General features: G+C 43.3%; 1 protein-coding gene across 1 annotated transcript in view; it reads right to left on the reverse strand.

Moving 5' to 3' along the window:
* The window catches only part of FBXL17 (F-box and leucine rich repeat protein 17), a 1,156,197-nt gene that overhangs the window by 713,542 nt on the left and 420,184 nt on the right, over window positions 1-22,471 (reverse strand). The window lies entirely within an intron of this gene.

The following is a 22,471-nucleotide window of genomic DNA, read 5'->3' on the forward strand; positions in this document are numbered from 1 at the left end:
AAGGCCCCCAAAGCCCCAGTGTGAAAGTGCCCTAAACTAACAAACTCACACACTGCTCCTGCCCATTAGCAGTCATCTATTTAAAACGGATACAGCCAAAACTTAACAGAGCCAGAATTACCAACTTGCATATTAGTATAAGGTGTAAAACCGAATAATTTGCATAACTCCACCCACATATCCATAAACAGATAATGAGCATCTTGTTTTAGGTTTAGTGCTGGAAAGGAAGGATATGTAAAGTCCATCTATTTTGCGAAGGTAATGCTTAATCTCACACAAAAAGTAATTGCTTTTTTTTAGTTTCTTTTGTAGAACCTCACCATGATTTTAATTGTTGTACTATTCCCACTGACTCACAAGTCCTATGCCAAAGAGACAGTAAAGCCATATCTTGTACTGAGGAGGGCTATGAATCCGGAAACAGCTGTATGCAAGTTGATATAAGTGGCTCTGTAAAATATAACTATATCTGTGCTATACACCAAAGGTTCTGGATGCACAAAGGACTAAAATGGGTACAAAAGAATGATATGAATGACTCCATTTACCCATAAGCAGAGATGCAATGATTTGCAAATCTCATAAACAAATTTTTTATTCAAATGTTTAAACTGAGAAAATGTACACTTTTAACAAAAAGTTGGGACAGGGCAACAAAGAGCTGGCAAAGTAAGTGGTACTAACAAGGAAAAGCTGGGAATTTGTTTGCAACTAATTAGGTTAATTGGCAAATATGGGCAGAGGTTCACCAATCTGTGAAAAGCTGCATCTAAATATTGCTGAACAATTTCAGAATAATGTTCCTCAATGCAAAATTGCAGGCTTTAAAATGCCATCTATAGTATATAAAATCATCAAAAGATTCTGGTAATCTTACGAAATCACTGTGCATAAGAGACAAGGTCGGAGCGCAATACTGGATGCCTGTGAACTTCGGGCCCTCAGGCGGCAATGCATTAAAAAAAAATCTGTAGTGGACATCACTGTATGGGCTTCTGGGATACTTCCAAAAATTACTGTCTGTGAACACAGTTCACTGTTCCTTCTAAAAACGAAAGGTATCTATCATGCCTGCATCTCTGATAGTATGGTGGTAAATTAGTGCGTATGGAATAGGCAGCTTGCACATCTGGAAAGGCACAATCAGTGCTGAAAGATATATGCAGGTTTTAGAGGAGCATATGCTCAGGCAAGAATGGAACAACATTTCTCTCCCATTAAGAGATTTAATCTCCAAATACAGAAAGGCTTCTTCACAGTAAGAGCTGTGAAATGTGGAATAGACTCCCTCAAGAGCTGGTTCTGTCTAGTTCAGTAGATTGGTTTAAAAAAGACCTGGGGTCTTTCCTAAATATACTTAATATAACTGGATACTAATATACAGTATCTCACATAAGTGAGTACACCTCTCACATTTTTGTAAATATTTTATTATATCTTTTCATGTGACAACACTGAAGAAATGACACTTTGCTACAATGTAAAGTAGTGAGTGTACAGCTTGTATAACAGTGTAAATTTGCTGTCCCCTCAAAATAACTCAACACACAGCCATTAATGTCTAAACCGCTGGCAACAAAAGTGAGTACACCCCTAAGTGAAAATGTCCAAATTGGGCCAAATTAGCCATTTTCCCTCCCTGGTGTCATGTGAATCTTTAGTGTTACAAGGTCTCAGGTGTGAATGTGTTAAATTTGGTGTTATCGCTCACTCTCTCATACTGGTCACTGGAAGTTCAAATTGGCACCTCATGGCAAAGAACTCTCTGAGGATCTGAAAACAAGAATTATTGCTCTACATAAAGATGGTTTAGGTTATAAGAAGATTGCCAAGACCTTGAAATTGAGCTGCAGCACGGTGGCCAAGACCATACAGCGGTTTAACAGAACAGGTTCCACTCAGAACATGCCTCACCATGGTCGACCAAAGACGTTGAGTGCACGTGCTCAGCTTCATATCCAGAGGTTGTCTTTCGGAAATAGACGTATGAGTGCTGCCAGCATTGCTGCAGAGTTTGAAGGGGTGGGGGGTTTGCCTGTCAGTGCTCAGACCATACGCCGCACGCTGCATCAAATTGGTCTGCATGGCTGTCATCCCAAAAGAAAGCCTCTTCTAAAGATGATGCACAAGAAAGCCGCCAATAGTTTCCTGCAGACAATCAGACTAAGAACATGGATTACTGGAACCATGTCCTGTGGTCTGATGAGACCAAGATAAACTTATTTGGTTAAGATGGTGTCAAGCGTGTGTGGCGGCAACCAGGTGAGTACAAAGACAAGCGTGTCTTGCCTACAGTCAAGCATGGTGGTGGGAGTGTCATGGTCTGGAGCTGCATGAGTGCTGCCAGCACTGGGGAGCTACAGTTCATTGAGGGAACCATGAATGCCAACATGTACTGTGACATACTGGAGCAGAGCATGATCCCCTCCCTTCGGAGACTGGGCCGCAGGGCAGTATTCCAACATGATAACGACCCCAAACACACATCCAAGATGACCACTGCCTTGCTAAAAAAGCTGAGGGTAAAGGTGATGGACTGGTCAGGCATATCTTTAGACCTAAACCCTACTGAGCATCTGTGGGGCATCCTCAAATGGAAGATGGAGAAGCGCAAGATCTCTAACATCCACCAGCTCCATGATGTCGTCATGGAGGAGTGTAAGAGGACTCCAGTGGCAACCTGTGAAGCTCTGGTGAACTCCATGCCCAAGAGGGTTAAGGCAGTGCTGGAAAATAATGGTAACCACACAAAATGGTAACACTTTTGGCCCAATTTGGACATTTTCACTTAGGGGTGTACTCACTTTTGTTGCCAGTGGTTTAGACATTAATGGCTATGTGTTGAATTTTTTTGAGGTGACAGCAAATGTACACTGCTTATACAAGCTGTACACGCACTACTTTACATTGTAGCAAAGTGTCATTATCTTCAGTGTTGTCACATGAAAAGATATGATAAAATATTTACAAAAAATGTGAGGGGTGTAGTCACTTTTGTGAGATACTGTATATAGGTAAAGTTGATCCAGGGAATATCCCATTGCCTCTTGGGGGATCAGGAAGGAATTTTTTCCCTGCTACAGCAAATTGGATCATGCTTTGCTGGGGTTTTTTGTCTTTCTCTGGATCAAATGTGAGTATAGGATTGTGTATATGGGATAGTACCATTTTATTTCCCTTTTATTGGTTGAACTGGATGGACTTGTGTCTTTTTTCAACCAGACTAACTATGTAACTCCAGCAACTGGTCTCCTCAGTTCCCAGATGTTTACAGAGTGTTGTTAAAAGAAGAGGGGATGCTATACTTCTTTGCTACAACTTGTTTGAGAAGTCTTGCTGTCATCACTTTCAACATTACTTGATTTTTTTTTTTCTTAAAATGGAAAAAAAATTCAGTTGTGAGATATATTTGTATTTTCTATTGTGAATAAAATATGGGTTTATAAGATTTGCACATCATTGCATTCTGTTTTTATGTAAATTTTCCACAGCGTCCCAATTTTTTTGTAATTGGGGTTGTAAGTATCTTCTGTTATAAGAAGGAAATACTGCATCTCACATTATATCAGGCCTAAAATGCTTTTCTTACTCTGCTGCTCCCTCTTGTTTTCGGCCATGCTGACCTTCTTGCTTGTGTATTTTGATTTTTTGATTCTAAGAGTTGTTACTACTTATATACAGTATATATTTACTTTTAAAGATGAAAAGAGAAGTAAAGGATTTTTTCCCCCTATTTATACTTAATTGGTGAATGCAGCATCGGACCGATGCTGCATCTGTCCCCCAGTGCCTATACACTGAGAACCGAGAGATCAAAACCCGCCGATCACTCGGTTTTCAGAGCTCCGTGAGCAGAGAGCTGTAGACTGTCAGTCACAGCTCTCTGCTCTTCTCCCTTCTCGCTCATTGAAGCACTGGGCTGTGGAGAGGTGGAGCGGCTGTCTCAGGTTCTCAGCAGCTCGCTGAGAGGCTGAGATGGGTATCAGTCCAGGCAACTGGCGGATCCAGACTCCGTAGTCAGGATTAGCGCTGTGACTGGACTGACACTGGTGACGTCAGCAGAGAGCGGACTTCAGGGTGTGGTGTAACTACAAAGCATACAGTTACATGTTCTGTGTATCATGACTTAGGTAAAGCTGTTTACAGACTAATGTTAAAAAAAAAAAAAAAAACTATTAATACAGAACTGAAAATACATGCATCAGACCTTTTTGCCTGAAGCATTTATCATCAATGAAAAAGCCATCAAAATGTATGTGAACTCATATTAAAAAGCAGAACAATGCATGTAAAAGGGTATCATGGTGCACATCAATGAATGTTAGCATGCAATTTGTTGCAACACATGTTAAACCCCAATGCCACAGACTTCAACATGTGATTTAATGCATTTCTACTAACTTCAATTGAAAACACATCAGGGGGAAAAAAACACAAAAACATAAAAGGTGTATTTCCAACCTTCAAATGTTAAAAAAAAAGTTTGTAGAGATATTAAAAAAAAAACTGAAAACTACATAAAAAAGAAGAGGAAGCTTAATTAGGGGCTAAAGACCAGTTAAAAACTAAAGAGCATCTATTAAAATGTTATTTTCAGTCACCTGCTGTTCTCCGCAGTTCTGCTACAATATCATCACAGAACAAACCTTTGGGGCCCATTGAAATGTCTTTAGGCCATTGTATTCATTTTTCAATGGGCTGCAAAAGTACAGCAACAGAAAGAAAATTTGTTTCGTGACCAACTGCATCAAAACACATGGCATTGTGGTTCACCGCAGTGCAGGTACTCTAACACTCTGCACATGAAACAATCTAAAAAAAAGTATAAATGTTATACCAATTCCTTCAATTTTAAACCTAGCCCCATACATGATATATTTTCAGGGTTTCTCTGGTATAAAATTTTCAGTAATATGTATTACTTATACTTGTGATAAATCAGACTTACATACAGTACATGTAATTGTTAGCTACTTGACAGTGAATAAAATGTTATTTACGTTGATAACTGTGCTAAAAAAAATCTCTACACAGAGTAAACGGACAAAGGAAAGTAACTCTTTGTTACATTGCAGCCATTTGCTAAAATCATTTAAGTTCATTTTTTTTCCTCATTAATGTACACACAGCACCCCATATTGACAGAAAAACACGGAATTGTTGACATTTTTGCAGATTTATTAAAAAAGAAAAACTGAAATATCACTTGGTCCTAAGTATTCAGACTCTTTGCTCAGTATTTAGTAGAAGCACCCTTTTGATCTAATACAGCCATGAAGTCTTTTTGGGAAAGATGCAACAAGTTTTTCACACCTGGATTTGGGGATCCTCTGCCATTCCTCCTTGCAGATCCTCTCCACTTCTGTCAGGTTGGATGATAAATGTTGGTGGACAGCCATTTTTAGGTCTCTCCAGAGGTGCTCAATTGGGTTTAAGTCAGGGCTCCGGCTGGGCCATTCAAGAACAGTCACGGAGTGGTTGGGATGCCACCCCTTCGTTATTTTAGCTGTGTTCTTAGGGTCATTGTCTTGTTGGAAGGTAAACCTTCGGCCCAGTCTGAGGTCCTGAGTACTCTGGAGAAGGTTTTCGTCCAGGATATCCCTGTACTTGGCTGCATTCCTCTTTCCCTCAATTGCAACCAGTCGTCCTGTCCCTGCAGCTGAAAAACACCCCCACAGCATGATGCTGCCACCACCATGCTTCACTGCTGGGACTGTATTGGACAGGTGATGAGCAGTGCCTGGGTTTTCTCCACACATACCGCTTAGAATTAAGGCCAAAAAGTTCTATCTTGGTCTCATCAGACCAAAGAATCTTATTTCTCACCATCTTGGAGTCCTTCAGGTGTTTTTTAGCAAACTCCATGTGGGCTTTCATGTGTCTTGCACTGAAGAGAGGCTTCCGTCGGGCCACTCTGCCATAAAGCCCCGACTGGTGGAGGGCTGCAGTAATGGTTGACTTTCTACAACTTTCTCCCATCTCCTGACTGCATCTCTGGAGCTCAGCTACAGTGATCTTTGGGTTCTTCTTTACCTCTCTCACCAAGGCTCTTCTCCCCCGATAGCTCAGTTTGGCCGGACGGCCAGCTCTAGGAAGGGTTCTGGTCATCCCAAATGTCTTCCATTTAAGTATTATGGAGGCCACTGTGCTCTTAGGAACCCCTAAGTGCAGCAGAAATTTTTTTGTAACCTTGGCCAAATCTGTGCCTTGCCACAATTCTGTCTGAGCTCTTCAGGCAGTTCCTTTGACCTCATGATTCTCATTTGCTCTGACATGCACTGTGAGCTGTAAGGTCTTATATAGACAGCTGTGTGGCCTTCCTAATCAAGTCCAATCAGTACAATCAAACACAGCTGGACTCAAATGAAGGTGTAGAACCATCTCAGGGATGATCAGAAGAAATGGACAGCACCTGAGTTAAATATATGAGTGGCCCAGCAAAGGGTCTGAATACTTAGGACCATGTGATATTTCAGTTTTTGTTTTTTAATAAATCTGCAAAAATGTCAACAATTCTGTGTTTTTTTGTTAATATGGGGTGCTATGTGTACATTAATTAGGAAAAAAAAAAATGAACTTATATGATTTTAGCAAATGGCTGCAATATAACAAAGAGTGAAAAATGTAAGGGGGTCTGAATACTTTCCGTCCCCACTGTATATTTTATATATATATATATATATATATATATATATATATATACACACACACACACAGTGACATTATGAAAGGCGAGGTGATTGATGGACGTTGCATATCACTTTGCATGCGCTAATATGCAGGAATCCTGTCCAGGTTTTCTGGGCCACCTTGGCAGTGTTTGTTCTAGATTTTGTGGTCCACTAGTGACCACCAGCAGGTGGTATAAAAAAGGAAAAACTGGAGCAAAGAAGCCAAAACCTGAGAGCGCTACTGATGTGAAGTTTGCTTTGTGAGAGAAAGAAAAAGGTTTGCATTATATTTGTTTTGTGGGTGATTGGGAGAAGCCCTTCACCTGTTGAGCCCTTCACCTGTTGAACCTGAAAATGTTTAGTTAGTGTCTGTAGGTTAAGGATTTATTTTCTGTTGTGTTTGATTTTTAATGCAAACTTTTAAATAAAATTGGCTACAAGTCAAATTTAAATAAAGATCTGCTGTCTGGACTACCTTTTTTCCCAGGGAAGGTGGGCTAGCCCCCCACAATACATACTGTATATATCGATTAACCCTTTCGCTGCCAGGCCATGTGCTCCATTTTGTGCAATTTTTCCTTTGCTTTTTTATTTTTCACTTATAGCTTTCAAAATTTGTGAAAGACCCCCTAAACCATCTATTTTCGAAGAACACATGATCAGTAGAATAAAAAGAAGGTGCTACTGATTTTTTAGACCCCGCGGTATTTGCGCATATGTTTATCAAACCAATATATTTGCAAAAAATACACTAAGACCATTATTAGCAGATAAAAACACAGCTGATTTTACAAAATTCCTGCTAAATCCCTACTAAATATAAAAGCTTGGGGGCGTGGCCGGCATGGTGGACTGAGTGGACGTGTTCCCTGAGAGCTCCTGGAGTATAGCTCACACTTTCATCCGTACACTGAAAAAATGTGCTCACTGGAGAGTCCCCTGGTGTCTGGATGCCTTCCAGAACTCCCGGCATACAAAAGCGGGGTAAGAAACTTTAATTTCCCCCGAATATTCCTGAGGACAGCAGCCCGCTCTCCTGCTCCCCAGGCTCCCCTGCGCGCCATTCTAATATGGGGTCGCAAACAGATCATGAGGCGGATCTCCTCGCTGCTAACCCGGGTATACTTGAGATCATGGCAGCTATAACTTCACGTCAGGCGGCTGTCATCACTTGCCAATCTGCTTTGGCCTCTAAAATAGAGGAGGTTCAGCTGGATGTGGGCTTACTGAGGCAGGACTTTGATAAAATCAGATCCAGAGTGTCGGAGGCAGAGAGACGTGTGGGAACGGTGGAGGACATGGTAACAGACCATGCAGCTTCTATCCGCACCCTTCAAACGAAGGTTAAGGCTCTTGAATACCGAGCGGAGGACGCTGAGAACCGCAGCAGGCGGAATAACCTACGTATAGTGGGTCTCCCAGAGGGTGTGGAGGGGAGATCACCGGCCCTATTCATGGAGGACTTGCTGCGTACCCTGCTACCATCTGCTCAGCTCTCCCCCTACTTCGCAGTTGAGAGAGCGCACCATGTCCCGCCTAGACCCGGACCAGAAGGAGCCCCCCCGCACTCTCATTCTCCGGTTATTGAACTCCTGTGATAGATGATGAGTTGTTGAGGGCCTCGCGAGCTGCGGGTGAATTATCTTACCGGAATGTTAAACTTTTCCTGTTCCCGGACTACACCATGGAGACCCAGCGGCAGCGCCGCTCCTTCAATGCAGTCAAGGCTAGCCTGAGAAGGAGAGGAGTGAAGTATAGTATCCTGTCTCCTGCAAAGCTCTGGGTGGTTGACGGCGAGACGATCCGCTTCTTCACCAATCCTAAAGATGCGGCTGCCTGGTTGGAGACCTTGCCGATATAGGGTGCTGGGAGGACTTTTTGTCGTCTATATATTATCTGGCTGAGATTGGCCGTGTTTTTTCCCTTTTTCCTTTTTTTTTGTGCTGCTGCTGATGGGTATGTGGCCCGTGTACGTTCTTTATACATATATATCCTATTTTTGTCCTAAATACCCGGACACCGTTGTGGAGGATCGCCACATATACCCATAAACTTATATGGAGTGTTACTGTCACCGGGCTACAAATCTGCTTTATGGCTCTGTGATTGGGATCCCTATTTACCCCTGTATTGCCCTTCCTGGAAGTATACGCGCTGATACTCCTCCATATTTATATTGTACATTGCAGCAGTTCGATAAGTGTGTGCCCCTGCTCCAGCAGGTGAATATCAGTTTTTTCTTTTTTCTTTTTATTTTTGAATTATACTACTCCATTGCTCAGGGATGAGTCTCCCTATGTATACTCACGCCTGGACTTCCTGGTATCGGTAATGGAGTAACATCTGTTGTCGGTTGCACGACCCCATTTTGTTAGCTATAGTCCCTTGACTATGCGTTTTTGGGGAATTAAGTGTTCCTCACTGTTCCGAGGTGCATGGGGTGGGGGGAGGGGGAAGTTGGCACTCGCTAACATTTGTTGGGTGTTATGGTTCTATTTCAGTTACATCTTTAGTGTTGGTCTTTCATTGTTAAGAAGGGTTAAATGTGGTTTCGGCTCTTATGGCTTTGCTCATCTAAATGGCCTGACGCAGGCCTGTGAGATGACTGCGATCTCGGGCGACCTGTCCTGGCCGATTCGGCTCGTGTTGCCTCTGTTCGCAGCCCTGTTGCAGTTATTCACATTCCTCTCATCATGACTACATGCTTAGTGGTGACGTGGAACGTGCGGGGTCTTAACTCTGCTATAAAGCGCTCTCTGGTACTCAATTATCTGAAGAAGCTCCACCCCCAGGTGTGTGTTCTCCTGGAGACACATCTGATGGGATCCCGCATTCTGAGCTTAAAACGAGCCTGGGTGGGTGCACACTACCACGCACCTTACTCTAATTACGCCAGAGGCGTTAGTGTATTAGTGCACAGATCCCTGCCTTTTCAGCTCCTGGATGTTAAAATCGACTCGGGGGGTAGGTATGTGATCCTTCACACCCTGATTTCAGAAGTTCCCGTGGTGATTGTGGGTCTGTACCTGCCCCCCCAGCTGATATAGATGTGCTTCATGTGCTGATGCAGCAGGTTACACTTTATAAGGTCGAGAATGTACTATTTACTGGTGATTTTAATATGGCTCCCTCTCCAGCTATGGACAGACTCCATGCTTCTGGTCCTCTGCAGCAGGGGTTGTCCTGCTGGGCCTCCACATTCCACATGACAGATGTTTGGCGTCATTTTCACCCCTCTGACAGGGAATACACTTGCCTATCCACCACATACCGGACATTGTCCCGCATTGACCTAATTTTTGCCTCAGCGGCTTTACTGCGTAGAGTGGTCTCTGTGGAGATCCTCTCGCGCGCAATCTCGGATCATGCTCCGGTATCTGTTACATTTAGGCTCTCTGAGGAGGTGGGTGTCAGAACTTGGAGACTGTCCAAGTATTGGATTATGGATCCAGATATACAGGAGGAGATGCCAGAGCAACTGTGTAACTTTTGGAATGGGAATGCAGGCTCAGCTGGACCTTTAGTGGTTTGGGACACCCTCAAGTCATGGCTTAGGGGATCATATATGGCGCGTATTGCTACCAAGAGGAGGCGGTCTGCGCAGTCTCTGAGCCATCTGGAGGAGCAGGCACGGTTAAGGGAGGCCGAATATGTAAGATCTCCTAATCAGGGAACCTATGTCCCCTGGCAGGATACCTTGAGGGAACTGTCCCTACTCAGAGTAGAGCTCACTAAAAAAGCTATGCTTGATAGTGCCCAGCGGGTGTTTGAATTTGGGGACAAAAATAGGAGGCTGTTGGCGTGGTTGGCTAAGGGACAACATGCCATGACCCATATTGGCAGGGTGAGGGATTTAGATGGTCGCACCTTGACAGATTCAGAGGATATCAATGCTAGGTTCCTGCAATTCTACCAGACATTATACTCTTCTAGGGCAACCTTCCACACCTCTGAAATTGTGGAATATCTTGACCTGATCCCGCTCCCTTCCCTGGAAACAGTAAAAAGAGAGGACTTGGACAAAGATATCTCACTTGAGGAAGTACAGGAAGCATTAGGATGTATGCAGTCTGGCAAATCACCAGGGCCCGATGGAATTCCCATTGAATTCTATTCAACATACCAAGAATTTTTGGCCCCCAAGTTCACTTCATTACTACACCAGTCCCATGGCCTGGACTCCCTTCCGGAGTCATGGTCCGTGGCGATAGTGGTATTGGTGCCCAAACCCGGTAAGGACTCGGAAGAATGTGCCTCCTACCGACCTATTTCCCTGATTAACGCTGATGCCAAGCTGTTAGCAAAGATTCTAGCATGCAGGCTCGGTAGGGTGATAGAGGACCTTGTTCATGTAGATCAAACCGGGTTCATGCCGGGTAGGGGCATGGATATCAATATCCGGCGTCTGTTTCTAAATCTGACTACACCCCATCATAATGAAGGTACAAGAGTCATAGCGTCTCTTGACGCGGAGAAGGCTTTTGACTCCGTAGAATGGTGTTGAGGAGATTTGGAGTGGGACCTAGGTTTCTACACTGGTTAGAGTTGCTATATAGAGCCCTTAGGGCAAGGATTAGGGTTAATAATACCCGTTCAGATTTCTTTCTCCTCCAGAGGGGGACCCGCCAGGGTTGTCCTTTATCCCCAAGTCTCTTCGCGCTGGCCTTGGAACCCCTGGCAGTTCTAGTCAGGGAATCTGATAATATTAAGGGGCTCAGGGTTGGCCCTCTGGAGGAGAAAATATCGTTATATGCAGACAACACCTTGCTGTACCTGCAAGATGCCTGCGCTAGAATTCGGAAGATTTTCTGGAATCCGAATCAACTGGGAAAAATCTGTTTTGTTCCCTATTGATGCGCAGGCCAGACATTCCGCGGCTCAGTCAGCATTCAGATGGGTAGATGAATTTGTATATCTGGGAATTAGGGTCGCACGAGATGCCCAGTCCTTTCAACGCCTTAATATTCAACCTGTAGTATCATGCCTTAACCACTTCAGCCCCGGACCATTTGGCTGCCTAAAGACCAGAGGACTTTTTCCAATTTGGCACTGCGTCGCTTTAACTGCTAATTGCGTGGTCATGCAATGCTGTACCCAAACGAAATTTGCATCCTTTTCTTCCCACAAATAGAGCTTTCTTTTGATGATATTTGATCACCTCTGCGGTTTTTATTTTTTGCGCTATAAACGGAAAAAAGACCGAAAATTTTGAAAAAAAATTATATTTTCTACTTTCTGTTATAAAAAAAATCCAATAAACTCAATTTTAGTCATACATTTAGGCCAAAATGTATTCGGCCACATGTCTTTGGTAAAAAAAATGTCAATAAGTGTATATTTATTGGTTTGCGCAAAAGTTATAGCGCCTACAAACTAGGGTACATTTTCTGGAATTTACACAGCTTTTAATTTATGACTTCCTATGTCATTTCTTGAGGTGCTAAAATGGCAGGGAAGTACAAAACCCCCACAAATGACCCCATTTTGGAAAGTAGACACCCCAAGGAAATTGCTGAGAGGCATGTTGAGCCCATTGAATATTAATTTTTTTTTTGTCCCAAGTGATTGAATAATGACAAAAAAAAAATTACAAAAAGTTGTTACTAAATGATATATTGCTCACACAGGCCATGGGCATATGTGGAATTGCACCCCAAAATATATTCAGCTGCTTCTCCTGAGTACGGGGATACCACATGGGGGTCCCTGTCGCTATAAAACGCTGACGGCGAACCTAAATATTTAGCTCCCTAACTAGCGTCACCAGGGACACTAATACAGCGATCAGAAAAATGATCGCTTAGTGACACTGGCGACGGGGGTGATCAAGGGGTTAAAACTTTATTGGGGGGTTAGGGGGGTACCCTAGACCTAAAGGGGGCTAACAATAACTGCCCTACCACACTAACTGTCACAAACTGACACCAATGCAGTAATTAGAAAAAAAAAAAAACTGCTTGGTGTCAGTGTGACGGGGGGAGGGGTGATTGGGGGGTGATCGGGGGGCGATCGGGGGTGTAATGTGTGCCTGGCATGTTCTACTGTGTGTGTTTTGTGTTGTGCACTCACAGTGATGTCTTCTCTCATCTCGGCGCCGGAACGGAAAATACCGAGCCGAGGAGAGATGACATAATTTCCTTTGCTGCTGTTTAGCATACAGCAGCAGAGGAAGAACGTGATTGGCTGGGAGCGATCGCGAGGGGGGGGCCACGAACGGATGGTCTCCCCCTCACCTCTCATCGCTCCCAGTCACAAGGCGACCGCCTCGGGCACCGTGGGGGGGTCTGATCGGACCCCCCGCCCGCGGGAGGCAGATCACGTATATATACGTGATTCTGCCTGCCCGTGCCATTCTGCCGACGTATATCGGCGTGAGGCGGTCGTCAAGTGGTTAAGGAACACTGCTCTCGGTGGGCTAATCTACCCCTTAACTTGCTAGGACGTATTAATGTCCTAAAGATGATTTACCTTCCCAAATGTATTTATCTGTTCAGGAATTGCCCGGTGCTGATACCCCGTTCCTTTTTTAGGGAACTGGATAGCTGCATTGGTTCCTTTTTGTGGCGGGGCTCTTCCCCTCGATTGGCTAGATCAACTCTACAGTTCCCGGTGGACTGTGGTGGGTTTGGCGCTACCCAACCTGTTGATTTACTATTGGGCGGTCATATCGGTCACGGCCAGATGGTGGTTGGAACAGTCTAAAGCCAAAGCTGCAGTCTGCCTTGAGGCGACTGTTGTGGGTTCTCTCAGGGAGTTGGGTAACCTGATCTATCGTGGAGCTTCAGCATACCCTTCTTTACCGATCCAAGCCAAAACTACTCTTAAAGTGGAGTTCCACCCACTTTTACAACTCTTCAGCATCCCTCACTAAACTGTGCACTGTAAACAAATTGGATATTTTTTTTTTTTTTTTTCTCAGCACCTACAGTATATCTGCTGTATTCATTTTTCACTTCCTCCTCCCTGGCCGCGGCCCATTGCATCATTTCCTGTTTGCAATGCCTTCTGGGAAGGGGCGGCAACTTCCTCTGAAACTGCCGTTGCTATGGAAACATGACCTGAAGCCTATTACACTGCTTGTGCTGCACTGAGCATGTGCGAGATCTGCAAGGATGAGATACAGGAAGAAATACAGTCTGGCTTCAGATGCCCACACTTAAGATGGCCACGGCCCGCTGTAAGTTTATAAAATAACAAACTACTGCTATAAACTAACAAAACAGACCCTAGTTTACAGACTAACTTTACTAGAATACATTAAGCTTGTGTATTATAGGGGTATTTTTATTTAAAAAGTATAATTTCGTCCGGAACACCACTTTAAGGTGTGTGGCCTGGCCAGGAAGAGGTTTATTTCTCTGGGTAGGTGGTCGCCCTTCTGCCCTGTGTGGGGAAACCCGTCCTTCCCACGCTTCCGGACAATCCCTGACCCACAGCTCTGGGCCCGGTACAATATCAAATTACTAAAAGATGTTGTAGTAGCGGGATCTCTCTGATCCTTCCAAGAATTGGTTAGGGTGAATGGTCTTCCTCGGTGGATGTTGTTCCGGTACCATCAATTGAGACACGCCTTCCGTGCACAATTCCCACCTCCACCCGATCTCACATCTGATGCGGTTGAGGAATTGTTGGCCCAGGAGACCCTACCCAAGCCTCTGTCTGCGCTGTACTTAACTCTTATTAGGAAAGATTCTCCAAAGATGGATGTACTCTGGTCTAGGTGGGGGGCGGATATCCCTACACTGGATAGGGAGTCTTGTGAGGAAAGTTTTGAAGAAAGTTTTAAATTGGTGATATCCTCTAGGGACAAATTGATACAGGCCAAGTTCTTCCATAGGACATATCTCACGCTTCAGAGACTGCACAGAATATACCCAGAGAGGTCCCTGGATTGCTCCAGATGTAGGTCTCCGGATAGCTCATATTTCCATATGTTCTGGTCTTGCCCCAGACTATCCTTCTACTGGTCTGCCATAATGGAAGGCATTAACGCTCATCTACAACTTGAGATACCTATGACCCCAGAATTAGCTCTGTTAGGCATGCATGATGATGACCAGAGACCTAGATATACCAAGCTGTTATGCCGCGTACAGACGAGCGGACTTTACGGCAGACTTTGCCCGGCGGACGGGATTTCGTCAGACAATTCGATCGTGTGTGGGCTCCAGCAGACTTTGTTTTCTCAAAAGTTGGACGGACTTAGATTTGAAACATGTTTTAAATCAATCCGTCGAACTCGAGTCCGGTCGAAAAGTCTGCTCGTCTGTATGCTAGTTCGACAGACAAAAAGCTACGCTAGGGCAGCTATTGGCTACTGGCTATGAACATCCTTGTTTTAGTCCGGTCATACGTCATCACGTACGAATTCGACGGACTTTGGTGGATTGTGTGTAGGCAAGTCCGTTCATTCAGAAAGTCCGTCGAAAAGTACGTCGAAAAGTCCGCCAGGCAAAGTCTGCCGTAAAGTCCGCTCGTGTGTACGCGGCATTAGTTTCACTGCTGCTCTTTTATGCCAAGAAGGAGATTTTATTAAAATGGAATTCTCATAGATCTCCTACGGTAGGGGCGTGGGAAAATTCAGTTAATGCTGTCTTACCTATGTACAAACTGACCTATATAAATAGAGTATGCCCTCAGAAGTTCACAAGAGTGTGGCAGCCTTGGACGGACCCTGGATGAGGTCTCCATTATATAGGTGTTAACATTTTCTTGGATATGCATTGTATGGTGTTATTGCTGGCTCCCCCCCTCCTCTTCCCCCTCTCTTCCTAATTGATCCTTAACCCTCTTCTCCACACCCCCCTCCTGCTTCCCTCCCACCTTCTCCTCCTCCTTTTTATTGATGACACGAACCAGTTAATCTACTTATGATATGCACTATATATGTACTCCATGTATGTCATGTGTGTATTATTATGTGGCCACTTTACTGTTCTGATCCACTCTACATTGTATACCATTTCTTTTTCAATAAAGACCAACCTTGTTAAAAAAATATATATATATATAAAAGCTTAATCTGTATGGAGTTAATAAATAACAAAAAGTACATTTTTTTTATATTGCACCTTTTTGCAAAATGGTGAAAATCAAACGTACGCAAAAATGTAAATATCCAAATTTCTCTAAAAATCTAAAGTTTTTCATTTTTTCCTTATAGCTTTCAGAATTTGTGAAAGACCCCCAAAACCATATATTTTCTGAAAGAATATGACCTCTAGAATAAAAAGAAGGTGCTACTGATTTTTTACAAAATTCCTGCTAAATCCCTAAATATAAAAGCTTAACCTGTATGGAGTTAATAAATAACAAATATTTGTAAATTTTAAATTGCGCCTTTTTGCAAAATGCTGAAAATAGAACGTACGCAAAAATTTCTCAAACAATTTGGAGGTTTTCATTTTTCACTTACAGCTTTCAGAATTTGAAAAGACCCCTCAAACTAGACATTTTCTAAAAGCAGATGACCAGTAGAATAAAAATAAGTGCTACTGATTTTTTTGGGCCCCGCAATAATTGAGCAAATGTTCATCATATCTCTATTTTCACTAAAAATACACTAAAATCATTAATATTGCACATAAACACAAAGTAACTTACAAAATTTGTGCTAAATTAGTACTAAAGCATCGTTCACATGTGGCATACTAAAATATACGCTCACGGGGGGCCATGTTTACCTGCACAGGGATGCACAGGTGTTCCGTGCATCCCCATACAAGCAGTCCCATTTATGTCAATTGGGATGCAACAGCTGCACAGGCATAGCTGCTGTTCCCAATCTGACATCTGTGTGGGTACACCACCCCAAACGCAGATAGTGTGAGCTTAGGGAAATGCATGCGGACCTACATGGATGTAACAGGGGGAACAACGGCTCTGATTCCAAATGACATCAATGGTACGGCCTGCAGAGAGATGCACAGAACACCTGTGCCTTCTGTAAAGGTATGCTGTGTATGCCCTTTGTGAACAAGGCCTTAGGCCCCTTTCACATAAGCACACCGATCAGGTCTGCCGGGTCTGCCATTTTTCAGGTGGGCCCAATCAGACCACCCATTGTTCTCTATGGAGAGGCTGATGTAAAAATGGACATGTGTCCATTTACAACCGCCTGCATCCGATCCAGTCCACTAAAAACAGGCCAATCCACTCCATTCACCATCTATCTAGCAGATCGGAACAGATGATATCCGATGGCACTGGACAGGCGGCTTGTTTTCATCTGACTGTCCCATAGAGAATAGTAAGCTGTGTCCTCCCTGCATCAGCAGAGCGGAGACACAGACCTGTCATCCGCCTGCTCAACGGGGATCAGCAGACAGATTCCCCGCTGAGCAGGCGGATCTGCTTGACAGAGTCCGCTCCATGTGAAAGGGGTCTTACCAGGAGGGACCGGTCCATTAGGGGCGCCACCCCCCTGCAGGGCGTCGGACTCATACATCTGTATAAGTTTTTTTTTCAAGCCACATGATTAGAGCCTGAGGCTCTAGTTGGCTTGATAAAGGATGGGCTTGGGGCATGTAGCATGGCACCCCGAACCCAGCCACTTACTAATATTCGCTATCATCTTCCGGCTTCTCCTCCTGGCCAATGAGGATGGATTGGGTTGGCCGAGAGGAAAAGCTGAGGTATCCGTGGAAAGGCGGGTGCGGGGGGGACTGTCACCATGGAGGGGTGAGTGCGGGCGGACCTGGGGGAGTTTTACTAGGTTTGTGGTTTTTTTTTTTTTTTACTCTTTACAGTCATTTTCTTATTTTTACCTTTTTTTTTGGGGGGGGGGGGGGGTGTTTGGTGAGATATCAGAGGTCTAAACAGACCCCCATATGTCTTTTTTTGAGACAGAGAAATGGACTGAAGATAGTCCCTTTTCTCTGTATCACTTTACCTGAATGAATGAAAAATCTGTAAAGATTCCATTCATTCAGAAAATGTCTCGCAGTTACAATATATCAGCTGTCAGCGGGCACATAGAAGTGATCGCTGCATTCGCCCTCACTTCTATAGAAGGGGTGTTTATTAAACAAGTTTACTAAGCCCCTACTTCACCCCAGCCTGACAGATCACAGGAGATCTGTGCAGGGAGAAGCTGCAGGCGGAGGGAGGGGAAGGAGAGATGCCGCTTGGAGCTGCCATGGATCGGGTGCAGGGGCATTTGGAAGCGTGATCTGACTGGTGGGGGGACACATCTGGACCCCCCCAAGCCCCATGCAGAACCTGAAGCCGGCGGGAGTGTAAGAGGAGGGATTCCGGCTAAGGGGGTAATCAGGGGGTGAAGGGGGTAATCAGTGCTGGGGGGGAGAAGGGGAGAGGAGAGTGGGGGGCAGTTTTAGATGGAAGGGTACATCGGGGGTGGAGAGGCAAGGGATCGGCGGCATGGGTGGGGGAGTGGTCACAATTCCAATATAAGCTTATGGTCATTGAAGTGACCATAAGCTTATAGGAGAGGGAGAAAGAAGGTCTATATGCCATACTAACAGCCATATGCGGGCACTTCTGTAGGTCCATACGGCGTACGGACTTGGCAGTGAAAGGGTTAAATAACCAATATCACTGTCTTGATTAATCATTTAAACTTCCTGACAATAAACAGTATATCTATGTAATAAATTCAGATATTGGAATGTCCCCTAAATCTGTCAAACATTCCATTACATACAAAAAGCACCATTTAAAATGGAAAAACTGGAGAAGTGGGTATAGATTTAATATTTAATTTAAATTGCTTTCATGAATTTTTGGTAGGGATATTATGTTGATGAGAAAAGCCCAGTATTAAAAGTGGTTATAAAAGGCAGAACCTTTTTTTTTTATCTTCATGTATTTTTTCCATTTAGGTAAAAAAATTTCCCCCTCACCTCTCCAAATACTTATCTGAGTACTATTGTTATTCAGCGCATGCCTGTCTGCTGCGGCGCTCTCCTCCCTCCTCACTGGACATGGAGGCAGCAGCAATAGCTATTGGCTCCTGCTACTCTCAATCAAATCCTGTAAGCAGAAAGCAGGAGGTGGGGCAGAGCCATACAGTGTGTGTCATAAGAAGCAGCTTCCTATGGTGGCACACTGAGAAGAGGAGGAACCAGTGCGAGACCTTAAAAGGAGAATTTTGGGACCACTCTGTGAAATATTATTGTACAGAGTAGGTAAGTATAACATGTTTATTATTATTTTTTTTAATATAATGTTTGCAACCACTTGAAGGAAAGGTAACCAGTAGTACTATATTAGTGTCTGATGAATGCTACTCCTTTAGTCCTTTGGACAAAATACGATGATCACATCGGAACCCCAAAGCAGCCATTCCAGCTAGGGAATTCAGCGGCAGCAGTCAGAAGTCGTATCTACTGGTGTGGATGTTTTTTTTAAATAAAAGCCTGTTTACAGTAAAACATTAATGGAGCTTCCTTTTGTCACCTATGAGGGGGCAAGTGGAATGGTGTGCACATGAGTCCATTTAGGCCAGCTTACTTATATAGAACCATAGGAGGCTGAATAGAGAGAACCTGAGTGGTGCTTGCTGGAGCTACTGTGGTGATGTTTTCTGCAGTGAACATGCTTTTGGCAGGCCATACATGGGTCGAATTTCCAAAGAATTTTCTTGCGAAAATCTTATCTAAGAATTTTTGTTCGTATTTCGCACCATTAGTGGGCTGCAGCAACAGCCGGTTTTTGTGTGGCCATCAATTTGAGTAATTGGACATGTTGGAAATATTTTGAAAAATGAACTATTTTCTAATCAATGATGGGAGAATCATGAGAGAAATGTAATCGAAAAAGAAATGCGCATGTGCAAGAAAAGAAAATTCCCGGGAAAGAAAAGATTCCCAGCCACGAAAATTCTTTTCTGTAGCAAAAGGAGGTGAAATTGAAGGCTTGGTTGGTCGAATTTTGAAATCAACGGTGGCACCATCGGATTACGAAATGCACAAATTTTCTGATTTTCAAAAGAAAATTCTTTCAAAATTCGACCATGTATGGCCAGCCTAAGACATATTTGGCAATAAGTGGTCATGAGAATCTTGTGAGTGTGCTGGATTTGAGCACCTTCGCGCTGAGGATGTGAAAATATGGAAAAGGAACAGCATGTTGCACGGTTCACTTTGGTGTTTTGTCATAGTAGATGCACAAAATTATGAGACAGAGTTCATTATTTACTATTTTTTTTATACTTTTTTTTTAATATATTTTTTTTGGATCATTTCACATTATTCATATGTTATACAACCGCTAATGTCAGTGGTCAAATGGTTTTGCTATACATTGTTATTGAGTTTCATAAATTATTTCACATTGATTTTGATGTGGGTACTGTTTGCGATTATTGGTGGGGGTACAGCACTGGGTATTTTGATGAAGTCAATCCTTGTCCTGCACCCTGATCATTTCGACTCCAAAGCCAGGAGCCTGCTCGTACAATTTAACACAAGCTCACAGCTGAGCTTGTTTTAACCATTTCAATGCCATACTGGGTTATTGGCAGCGAAAGGGTTAAGTGCACAAAAGAGGGCACTTTTCAGGGGCCATGGAGCATGTGATTTTTAGCTAGCTGTACATTTATTTTCCTGTTACCAGGTATCAGCAGTTCTTTGTCTTTTGAGCCTGATGGTAAAATGTTCATTTACAGATTTTCATTACACATGTAACAAATATGCCATAAAGTCAGGGGAGATGCTAATATGATTTTGGGAAATCAGGAGAGTTGCAGCTGGTGACACAAAACACATGACAATAAATATTAAAGGAGGGCCTTCGGCATACACACTGCTTAGGGACAAAGCTATTTTCCACCGGAGGCACAAAAACTTTTAAGAATAGGTCATGTATAGATTTAATTTATGCATGTTTCAGACAACTAAAGCCTATCAGTGCTTGTAAATAAAACATCAGAACATACTTGAGCCAAACTGTAACCCTTGGAAAAGTTTTTAGGCCAATTATAATCTTACAAAAACTTTATGCTTACTTCATAGGATAGTAAAAAAACATCCTACACCACAGCTAGAGGAAAAAAAAAAAACAGTCAATTTAATAGACCGTTAATATCCTAAAGGCTTTTACAATAATTACACGGCTACAATGTGAACCAGAATTTATGAGGCTAATCACTGCCTAAAGCGCAGATTTTATACGAGACTCTCTGAAGGCTGCAGCAAGCAACAATGAACATAAACTGTACAGTTGAAGTAATCACTTTAGAATAATATACAAGTTAATAGCTACATTTATTTTTTTAACATATTGGCACTAAATTACTGTTACATCTGTAAAAATATTAAATAGATAAGCATGTCCTTTGGTACAAATTTAAGGGCAAAGTGGGAAAATCATAAACAGTGTAGTGTACCTCCACACATGACAGATTCATGTACCTGTTGTAAACAGGTACAAGAATCTGAGGCAGGCATTGATAGGCGCACTGAGACCATATGGACTCTCAGTCCTCAGTGCAGCTGCTCCTGCCACTGTAGCTGTCACACAGACAGCACAGTGGCAGGGACTTTTGTAGCTGGGTGGGCAGAGCCTGATGGAAATTAACAGACTGCAATTGTCAGAAGGCAATGGTGGAATCCTAAGTCAATACAAACCCTGCTTTTGGCTATAGAACATGCTCATTGCCTGTTATCAATCACAAGAAGAGAGTGGAACTAGTAAATAACAAAATGATTTAGTGCCCCCACCAAGCTCTATTTACGGCAGCGTCACTGATGGCTAGATGGCTATCATGTGTGAAGCTGACAGCATCCTTACAAACAAGTGACAGGGAGGGGGTAGCAGCGGCAAACATACTGCTCTGTTACACTGTGTACAGGGACAGGTTCTCTGCCTGTCTCTGTAAATCAACCTGCAGTTGGTCTTAATTTCTTCTAGTTTCAGTATCCATGAACTGGAGGTGAATACTTTTGAATGTGGTGTATTAGTGAAATTTTGATGGGATTTTTTAATCTAGTACAGGCCATTTTAAAAGGCCCATAGAACCAGAAATCACTAGAACTTTACTGAATTCCCCTCAAAATTATCAATCAAAATGGAAATTTACAAGGATAAAATAACTGATCACAAATTGGCAAAAAATATGGTATATGAAATAAGGAAAATTGTATATTCATCAATTAGTTTCTCCTGATCTATCTGCTTGCAAGTCTGTCTGATCTCTTTAGAGTTTCACAGCTCAAACAGATTCATGAATTTTTACTGTCTACACCACTGATTTCAGCTACCAGACAGAGTTTTGCCATCTTCAGAAGTTTTCTGATGACTCTGCGGTAGTGGGATGTATCAGGGATGGGGAAGAAACTGAGTATAGCAGTGGTCATCAACCCTGTTCTCAGAGCCCACTAACAGGCCAGGTTTTATGTATTACCTTGGGAAGATGAAGACTAGAATACTGCAATCACTGAGCAGCAAATTAAATCACCTGTGATGTATTTGAGTTATCTTGCAAACCTGGCCTGTTAGTGGGCCCTGAGGACAGGGTTGATGACCACTGGAGTATAGGACTGTGGTGGAGAACTTTGTCACATGGTGTGAGGTTAATCATCTGTATCTAAATGTGACAAAGGAGCTGGTTGTGGATTTCAGTAAGAAAAGGCCACCAGTGTCCCCAATCTCCATCCAAGGAGTGGATGTTTAGTAGAGAGTGACAAGTATCTGGGGGTGCATATAGATAACAAGCTGGACTGGAGCAAGAACACTGAGATGCTCTATAGGAAGGGCCAGAGCCTTCTCTACTTTTTGAGGAGACTGAGGTCCTTTAACATCTGCCGGACACTGCTGAAGAAGTTTTATGAGTCTGT

This window comes from Aquarana catesbeiana, linkage group LG01 (genome assembly GCF_042186555.1).
Source record: "Aquarana catesbeiana isolate 2022-GZ linkage group LG01, ASM4218655v1, whole genome shotgun sequence".
NCBI classification, from domain to species: domain Eukaryota; kingdom Metazoa; phylum Chordata; class Amphibia; order Anura; family Ranidae; genus Aquarana; species Aquarana catesbeiana.